Consider the following 9833-nt stretch of genomic DNA (forward strand, 5'->3'; position numbering starts at 1 on the left):
CATATGTTTTGTCTTCCCCCCACTTGACTCATGTAATAGTAAACTCCGCCAAACGGAAAGGTGCGTTAGTGCCATTTGGTAAATGTAGGCAATGAGCTTGAGGTCGTGAGATTCCTCCTTGAATGTACAGCCGGGAATGAACAAGTTCACGTTGGGGTTTGGCAGTAGGCGTGCTTTGTTTGGTACTTTACCTCTTGAGTAATCTTCATTGAGGTGACCTGATGGCATTTAGGTTAACAGTTTTCTTTATATAAATAAAGGAATGGGTAGTTCTAACCTTGAACTCCCAGCCCGAGGTTTTCAACACCCAACAGCTGTGTTGTATGTTTGTAGGTCTTTCAGAAGAGAGGAAGAGGGGCTCTTTCCAACCGCATTACAGATTTCTTCCCGCAGGGGAATATGGTGCCTTCAAGTTGAGAAATGTTACACTATGTCAATCAGTGCTATGCAGTTACTTCTTAGATACACTGCACAAATTACGGATCCTTTACATCAGGTACATTTGGAGCCCCAGGTTTGTGCCAAGCACTATTCTAATGGCTGGGAGGGAACAAACCAACAAGAGATTCTAATCTCCAGGTGCTTGCATTTTAGCGATACAGGGAATAAACCAATACGTAAATGTGAAATAGAATGTCAGGTGGCAATAAATATTGTAAAAGAAAAAAACACGAGAAAGGGATAAGGATTGGCGTAATTGCCGGAGGCACCTTTATTTCAAACGAGGAGGTCTCTAAATAATGAGAGAATATGAAAATGGTTTCGTGAGGTAGGAGAGCAGTAACCATTTGAATATCTAAGGAGAAGAATCCAGGCAGAGAGCAGATGTAAAGACCGCAGGGAGGGAGCATACTTTGGCCTGTTTCAGAAATGGCAAGTAAGGGGAAGTGGATAGTTCAAGAACCTTGGATTGCCTTGCAAGTTTAAAAAAAAAAAGTTGGTAATAGACACAAAATGACAATATTCAAAGGTATAAGAAAGTATTTTATGGAAAAACATTATCCAAGTTCTGATTCCCTCAAGGCAATCAGGTAGTATTGTTGGTTTTTTTTTTAAATCTCTTTCCGATTTGTGTGTGTGTGTGTGATTGGCAAACTGATGCAAATTCAGGGAAGGGGGGAAGGCATTGTTTTTACTCTAACAACAACCATTAGGTAATGTCTTTTTAAAACCCTATGGGTAAGTTTACTGCCCAGCTGGTGCTCTTGTATAACTTTCCCCTCTGCTCCTGCTCATTTTAAACAATTTTATGATGGAGTCTTTCAAACATTTTTTAAATGTCTTAAAAAACACTACACACTCCCTGGGTTGCCTGGGTGGCCCGGTCGGTGGAGCGTCCAACTTCGGCTCAGGTCACGATGTCACAGCTCGTGAGTTTGAGTCCCGTGTCCGGCTCTGTGCTGACAGCTCAGAGCCTGGAGCCTGCTTCGGATTCTGTGGCTCTGTCCCTCTGTGCCGCTCCTCCGCTCATGCTCTCTCTTTGTCTCAAAAGTAAATAAGCATTCAAAACCAAAAAACACTCTATACTTCCCGGCACTGAGATTTTTTGCCCATCTGGTATCTTTACTGTTATTCCTTTATCAGTATAGGTAGAGTCCTCTCATTTGTACTGGCTATTCAACGCTTCAGTTATATAGCTATCCATAATTTTGTCAGCCTTCTTACTGGATATTGAAGCTTTTTTTAAAATTGCAATTATACTTTATCTCATAGTTCTAACATCCTTACCTCTAAACACTGTCAGTTTCCGGGTTACATTTATCCTATCGCTAGAGGGAAAAACAATAACAACGAATGCCGAAGAGTTGGAAAGTCTTTAGCAGTGGACATAAGTACGACCCTAAGACACTGGTTGAAGGTACAGAAGAAAGAATACGAATTGGATGGGCCTGAAGTAGGTTTGTTTTGTTTTGTTTTGTTTTGTTTTGTTTTGTTTTTGTTCCTTTACAGCAAGGGATCGGGGACTTGAATTGCTTTATCAAGAGAGAGGCTATCTGGGTGAGAACATAGCCAGAGATTAACTAGAAGGCTATCATCCGGTGGTCACACATTAGCTGTAATTGGTATAAGGCTCATGAGTTTTGCATGTTTGATAGAACAGCACCTGTTGAGAAAATCCTACACCCGAAATACTTGCATGCTTTTCATTTGCCAAGAGTGATGCTATGACAAATAGCTCAATTGACACGTTGTAAGGGGCTCCTGCATTTATTGCAAGGGTGCAATTTTTGAAAGTACTTTTGCTCTTAGTGGAATGGAAAAATGTATTTATACAGACTAATCCTTTGAGATTTTTGAATAAAGTTCATAAATCTCTAATAATGCTAAATAAAAAAGTTCTTTAAATCTTGGAGCCAATGCAGATTGAAACTTTTGGGAGCTTGTACTTGGTTTCAGTTGAAAAGGGGAGAAGACAAAATCTCTTGACTTCAGAGGAGTGATTTTGTATATTATGGCATAAGTGTCTTTTTTGTTTAATAGGAAAAATCTAGAAAGGAAATTGGCTGATATAAATCTCTATAAGTTAGGTAATCTCATCCAGCAAAGGTAAGACTTCATTAGTTTCATCATTCTCTTAGGGTGAAAGCAATTCATCTGACAAACGAGCTCCAGAACCACCCAAATTTTCACTATTAATAGGACCAGTAAACTGTAACGGGACTGAAATCCACACTGGGAATGTGATACATGTTGCCTACTTTGTTGATCCCTCCCTACCCTTCTGTGGTTTGGTGGGCAGTATTCTATTGAAAGGATTGTAGAATGGAGGCATTGTGATAAAAGAAGGAGAAATCACTGCTTTGTTATTACCATAGTATCTTTCCTTTCCTGCACTGATCTCACTGTTTAATTCATAGAAGATTTCACACTGGTGGGGTTTGAAATGACTCCTGTGCCTCCCGGGTGTACGGGACACCACTGGTGAAAGTCCCTTTCATCAGTTGAGGCAGAGCTTCTCGAGCAATAAAAATACTGGGAAAGTGTGTGTGTGTGTGTGTGTGTGTGTGCGCGTGTGCGTGTGTGTGAAGAAATTCTTAAACTATGAAGAAATTCTTAAACTATTTTCCAGAATGGCTGTTGCTGAATTGTGTCCCTCTCAAATTTATGTTGAAGTTCTAACCCCCCAGTAGCTCAGAGTGTAACCATATTTGGAGATTTGGTCTTTAAAGAGGTGATTAAGTTAAAATGAGGCCGTCAGGGTAGGGTCCAAAAGAACTGGTGCTCTTACAAAAAGAAGAGACACATAGGGTTTGCGGGCACAGAGGAATGACCACGTGAAGAGGCAGCAAGAGGGCAGCGGTCTGCAAGCCAACAGAGGCCTCCAGAGAAACCAAATCTGCTGGCACCTTGACCTTGGACTTCCACCTCCAGGAATGTGAGAAAATAAATTTTGATTGTATAAGCCACTCCATCTGCGATATTTTGTTGCGTCAGCCTTTGCAAACTGATACCATTTTAATTTGAAACAGCAATGTATGAGCATTTCTCTACATCCTTGTCAGCATCTGGTGTTGTCCCTTTAAAAATTTTAACACTTCTATAGTACGTGTGTGGTGATATTCATTTTGGTTTTCACTTACATTTCCCTAATAGCTAATGATGTTGAACATATTTTCATTTGCCTGTTTGTCGTGTATTTATGCGCTGGAAAATGTCTCTGTGTCTTTTATAAAGTTTTTTATTGCACTTTGTTTTTGCTTAAACTGTCTAAATTTTGAGAGTTCTTTATGTAATCTAGATATGAGTCCTTTGTCAAATATCTGATTTGTAAATGATTTTCTCTCAGTTTGTGGCTGGTCTTTTCACCCTCCTTAACACCACATTTTGCAGAGCAAAAGGTTTTAATTCTGATGAATTCCAATTTATTATTTTTTCTTTAGGGATTATGGTTTTAGTGTCGTACATAAGAACTCTTCACCTAGCCTAAGCCTTGAAGATTTTTTTTTTCCGTTTTCCTCTCAAGATAATTTTTGTATGAGATGTAAGATTTAGGGTGAGTTTTGATTTTTTTGCCTATGGATTTCCAATCATCCCAGAAACATTTCTTGAAAAGACTATTTTTAATTGCACTGCTTTTATAACTTTGCTTAAACCCAGTTGACCTTACTCATGTGAGTTTAGTTCTGGTGTCTTTCTTCTGTTCCACTGGTCTAGTTTGTCTTTCCCTCCACCAACCACACATTGCCTTGAGTACTGTAAATCTTACAATCAGGTAGCGTTCCTCCCACTTTATTCTTTTTTTCAAAATTATTTTAGCCATTCTAGTTTTTTTTGCCTCTCCATGTACATTTTGGAGTAATCTTATCTATTTCCACAAAAAGTCTTGCTGGGATTTTGATAAGAAATGTATTAAACCCATAGATCAATTTGAAGAGAATTGACATTGAGTCTTCTAATCCATGAACATGGTATGTATCCGTTTCTTCAGAGCTTTGATTTCTTTCATCAGTATTTTGGTTTTTAGCATACAAAAAGAACATTCTTAGTGAATGTTCTATGGGCTTCTAAAAATAATTTTGTTATTTTTGGGTGGAGTGTTCTATAAATGTCAACTAGATCCTGTTGATGGATGGTGTTGTTAAATTTTTCTATATTTTTTGCACTGAGGGAACATCTAACTGTCTGGGACCTGTGGCTTCTGCTCCATGAACATGATACTGCTGAGTTTGGGGGGAGACAAAAGAAATCTGGGGCCCTTTAGTAACTGAGTTTGTCAAAAGACTTATGAGCCAGGCTGTGTGAAGTAAGGGCATGATCTTAGTACCTCTCCCTCTTTGAAACCTCCGTTATGGACTCATTAGACCTGACTTAAACCTATCTTAACTCCTTCAAATGTTCAAGAAACTGGGTGGGACAAAACACAAGATCATAAAAATTTTGTGAAAAAAAGTTAAGAAATTATAGTATCATTAACTTAAAAACTTTAAAGTTTCTTGCATAAATGAAGAATATGTTAAGTACCAACATTCTCATTGTTTTGGACCTTCACAATAATCCTGGCTAGTAGTTTTTTGTTTTTTTGTTTTTTAAGTAGGCTCCATGCCCAGTGTGGACTTGAACTCACAACCCTGAGATCAAGAGTCACATGTGCTACTGACTGAGCCATCCAAGAGCCCCCTGGAAACTTTTGTTGCTATTTAGTAAGGGCGTTGTGGATCTAGGTCACACAAATTTATTTATAAGGCTCAAACTCACAGAAATGGAGGCTACAGAGAGAAAAGCCTGGAAGTGAGTAGATGCAGGTTCAAGTCCAAAGCTGTCACAATCTTTAACCTCAGGCTACTCATCCAACATCATGGTCTCAAGGTGTTTGCCTGAAAAGAAGGAGTCGTATGGATCAGAGGTTTTCAACCGGTGGTCAGAGTGAGGTCATTTAAGAATTATCCTCGAGGCGCCTGGGTGGCTCAGTCGGTTAAGTGTCCGACTTCAGCTCAGGTCACGATCTTGCGGTCCGTGAGTTTGAGTCCCGCATCGGGCTCTGGGCTGACGGCTCAGAGCCTAGAGCCTGCTTCTGATTCTGTGTCTCCCTCTCCCTCTCTGACCCTCCCCCGTTCATGCTCTGTCTCTCTCTGTCTCAAAAATAAATAAATGTTAAAAAAAAAAAAAGAAGAAGAAGAATTATCCTCAGCCCTCCCTCCACTCAAATATGCCATTGTTCTTTGCATGTTACTCTGCCAAGGTCACACCTAGGGGTGGCATGAAAGAATTGTATTTCACTGGCTGAGATTTGTAATCTATAGCTGTATGTAATTGAAGGACGAAGGCTCGTGGAGACAACAGTCAATGTAGAGTGTTCCCGGTGTGTGGGAACATTGTGCAGTAAGTATAACTCCAATAAGGGAGAGGCTGAGCAAGGATTAGACACCTTGCCTTCTCTGCTCACTTAGTATCTCTTTAGAATACTGTGTTTAGACTGTAATATGAGAGCCTTTCTGACAAGTATAGTTTGAGGTAACCCTGAAGTCATTCAAAGGAAAACATACTAGTAAAGGTTAAAAATCACTGAAGTCGTTTTCTTTCTTTCTTTTTTTTTTTAATTTTTAAAAAGGTTTGTTTACTTATTTGAGAGCAAGCGAGTGAGCAGAGGAGGGGAAGCGAGGGAGGGAGAGAGAGAACCCCAATCAGACTCTGAGCTGACAACCCCTGACACAGGGCTCCATCGATGCAGGGCTCAATCTCACGAACCGTGAGATCATGACCTCAGCCAAGATCAAGAGTCAGACGCTTAACAAGACTGAGCCACCCAGGCGCCCAAAATTCCCTTGACGGAGCTGAACTTTTCAGGCCTTTCCTTCTTTGCTTCTCTGTTTAGTCTTTTCCTCTTCTTTCTTCTTAGATATTCACTTTAGGACTAAATTACTGCTCGTGCTGTGTGCAATTGCTGGTCATTCCCATCATCCCAAACAAGCAGCAATCAATGGATATTGAGATAGTGATTTAATTATAGCAGTACCATCTTCCCTTACATATATGACCCCAGTTCAAAAAGTTGTAGACAAAACCCAGGAAGATTTTTCCAGCGCTTCGACTCTGCACTTCCCTTCCCGATCTCACTCCTCACAGTGCCCATTTGTGTACTTCTAACGTAGAGTGTGCAGGTGGGGGGTGGGGGTGGGGTGGGGGGAGAGGGGTTCCCTGCCACAACTCTCAGGAATAAGTTCCCTGAAGTTCATGAACAGAAGACTCAGTTGTACAGTTTTTCTCATGATATTTTGCTAGTGATTCTAAGCAGAGCTATCTACATTTTAGATATACCATCGAGAGCAGTCATCTCTCTGTGCTTTTAATCATTCATTCTAATTAAAAAATCAATTTGAGGGGCACCGGGGTGGCTCAGTCGGTGAAGCCTCCGACTTGGGCTCAAGTCATGATCTCATGGTTCTCGAGCTCGAGCCCCGCTTGGCCTCTTTGCTGACAGCTCGGAGCCTGGAGCCTGCTTCAGACTCTGTCTCCTTCTCTCTGCCCCTCCCCCACTCCCACTGTCTCTCAAAAATAAATAAACATTAAAAAAATTTTTAAAAATCAGTTTGAATCCATTTTTTATTTTATTGTTTTCAAATTCTTTTTTTATTTGGGGGGGGGGAGAGACTGTGAGCGGGGAAGGGGCAGAGAGACAGAGGGAAAGAGAATCCCAAGCATGGAGCCTGATGTGGAGCTTAATCCCATGAACCGTGAGATCGTGACCTGAGCCAAAATCAAGAGTCAAATGTTTAACCGACTGAGCCACCCAGGCGCCCCTGAATCCATTTTTTAAAGTAAGCATATACCCTGATACATATATATTTTTAGTATACAAACCCCATGTGTGTACATATGAGTATCCACTCACAGCATGTGTTATAAAACAAAAAACAAAATTGAAAGATGAAATATTTTGCAAATATTTTATTAATGTAACAAACTTCTTACCAAAGTACTTTAATATTAATCAGTATAGTGATTTAAATGTTTCATTATTTATAAATGTGTCTACTTAATCTACTTTTTTGTTCAGTTTAATTTGATAGTTGATTTCGACGGTTGTAACAGCAGAAAAGAATATACAGTTTCGAATGGAAGAAAGTATTTTGGCCCCGTCATACGTATTTTTTTACTTCATCGACCAATTATTTAAATGTTTTTGTTGAAATTTACATAACTTCCATTTCCCTTGTATCAAAATAGTTTATGTAAACCAGTTAGAAATTGTTACATAACTTCCAAAATAAATGGAAACCACTTAGAATAATTTGCAGAATTTAGAAAATTCTTTTAAGTTTTATAATATGTAAATATGAGAGTATGCTATGCGAGACATTTTTTACTTCAGCAACAAAAACACCAGATGATGAATAGTGACATTTCCAAAAACCTATTTTGAACCCAGCAAAGGTTCTTTTCAAAGAAATTCCATTTTCACTCACCGCGAAGAATTTTGCTCACTGTAAAAAATCACTTTCCCTTTGAAGATGTTCATTTTTTTCTAAAACTATCTGCTAGGTAGCATATTCCTGCCAGTCACTTATCATAGAAAAGAATAAATTTAGGAAACCTGACTTTATGTAAAAAGAAAATAGTTAATATTTTATTTTATTTTTTAAAGTTTATTTATTTTCAGATAGAGAGACCATGTGCAAGCGTGCACGTGCGAGTGCAGGAAGGATGGTGGGGGGTGGGGGGAAGAGAGAATCCCAAGCAGGCTCCATGTTCCCAGCAGAGTCCGATGTGGGGCTTGAACGCTTGAACTGTGAGATCATGACCTGAGCAGAAATCAAGAGTTGGATGCTTAACCGACTGAGCCACCCCGGTGCCCCAGGAAAATGCATAATATTTTAAATGTGACAATTCTCTTAAGTACTTTGACAGTTGTTTAACACTAAGCACCTGGGTGGGACAATTTTTTTTTTCTTTATTTTCCTTTTTTTAATTTGGAATTTCCTTTTAAGTCTGGTTGACATCCAGCGTTGCACTAGGTTCGGGTGTGCTTCACGGTGATTCAAGTTCTTTATGCCATGCTCACCCTAGGACAGTTTTAGGTATTAGTCCCCTTCTTATTTCAAAGTATTGCTCTGTTTATACCATTTAGTGGTTTCGGTTTTATAAAACAAACCACATTGATACCACAGGCGGCATCTTGTTAAACCCGCACGAACACATCCATCTTGCAAATGATCGACTCCGTTCTTTCATGCATAGCCCTCCTTTGCGTCGGGATGCCTCATCTTCCATATGCACTAACACGGACGCTGTGACACACAGACGCGGAGGGTGCCGTCATCGCTCTTCTATATGAAAACGGAGTGAATGTTAGTGAAAGGCTGGCCTTCACGTGTTTCAGGATAAAAACACAAGCAAATCTTGGTATTTTCCTCCTAACTTAGATAGCTTTCACTAATGTAACCTCGGCACCCAGCATTGTAAATCTGTGGTCTTCTACCTTTATTTCAAGACATACTATTCCCCATGTGAACAGTGGCTCTGGAAAGTTGGAGGTGCAGAGACATGTACTGTGGATCCCGCATGATGTACCAGTAACGACACATGCTCACGTCATCTGATCAAGGCGTATTTCCCCCTAGGTTCCTGCTAGCTGCTATAACGACCAGTCTGAAATTTCAGTGGCTTGATAGATTACATTTTTTCCTTGCAGATGTGCTTGGGTGGGTGGCTCCCCTGGGCAGTTTTCCTCCCAGGGGCTCCTTAGGAATAGTCTCCTCCCATGCCATGGTGCTGTCATCTTTAATATGTGGTCTCAACTTGTCCCCCTGTCATCCAGCAGGTAGATGGGGAAGTGAGAGGAGAAGTCTGTTTTGGATCGTAAGGGAAACATCACTGATGCTTAGTCCATGGGCAAGAGCTAGTTACGTGGCTGTGCCTAGATTTAAGAGGGCAGAGCAAGGCCTTAACTGCATCGGGAGAGAGGAAATGGTTTAGGTGAGCAGATCTGACCATAATCTCTGCCCCAATTCCAAAGCGTGATGTGTTAGGAGATGAATCTGGGCTTTAATCATGGTCTGATTGACTATAAGATCTATGCTTTTCTCTTTATGCTATGTTGCCCTGCAAAGCAAAGGAAGGACCAACAAAAAAGACTAGTTGGTTCTTCGTGCTGCACTTGGTAGGGGCCTAGTCAGGTCCTCAGCTCTGCTCCCTCATAAACCTTCTACTTGTTAGCTCACCAAGCATTGTTTATTGCTGTGTTTACAAAATATGATTTGTTACAAATGACATTTTAATAATCTAAACCTAAAAACTTCCTTAGGCTTAGTGATATTTTTCTCCTCCCTATTCTAAGATGAATTACAATGATATATGACACAAAAAGATCAAATCAGTGAAACATTGAGAAGAGA

The sequence above is a fragment of the Panthera pardus genome, unplaced genomic scaffold (assembly GCF_024362965.1).
Source record: "Panthera pardus isolate Hobbes unplaced genomic scaffold, ASM2436296v1 HiC_scaffold_6, whole genome shotgun sequence".
In the NCBI taxonomy this organism is placed as follows: Eukaryota; Metazoa; Chordata; class Mammalia; order Carnivora; family Felidae; genus Panthera; species Panthera pardus.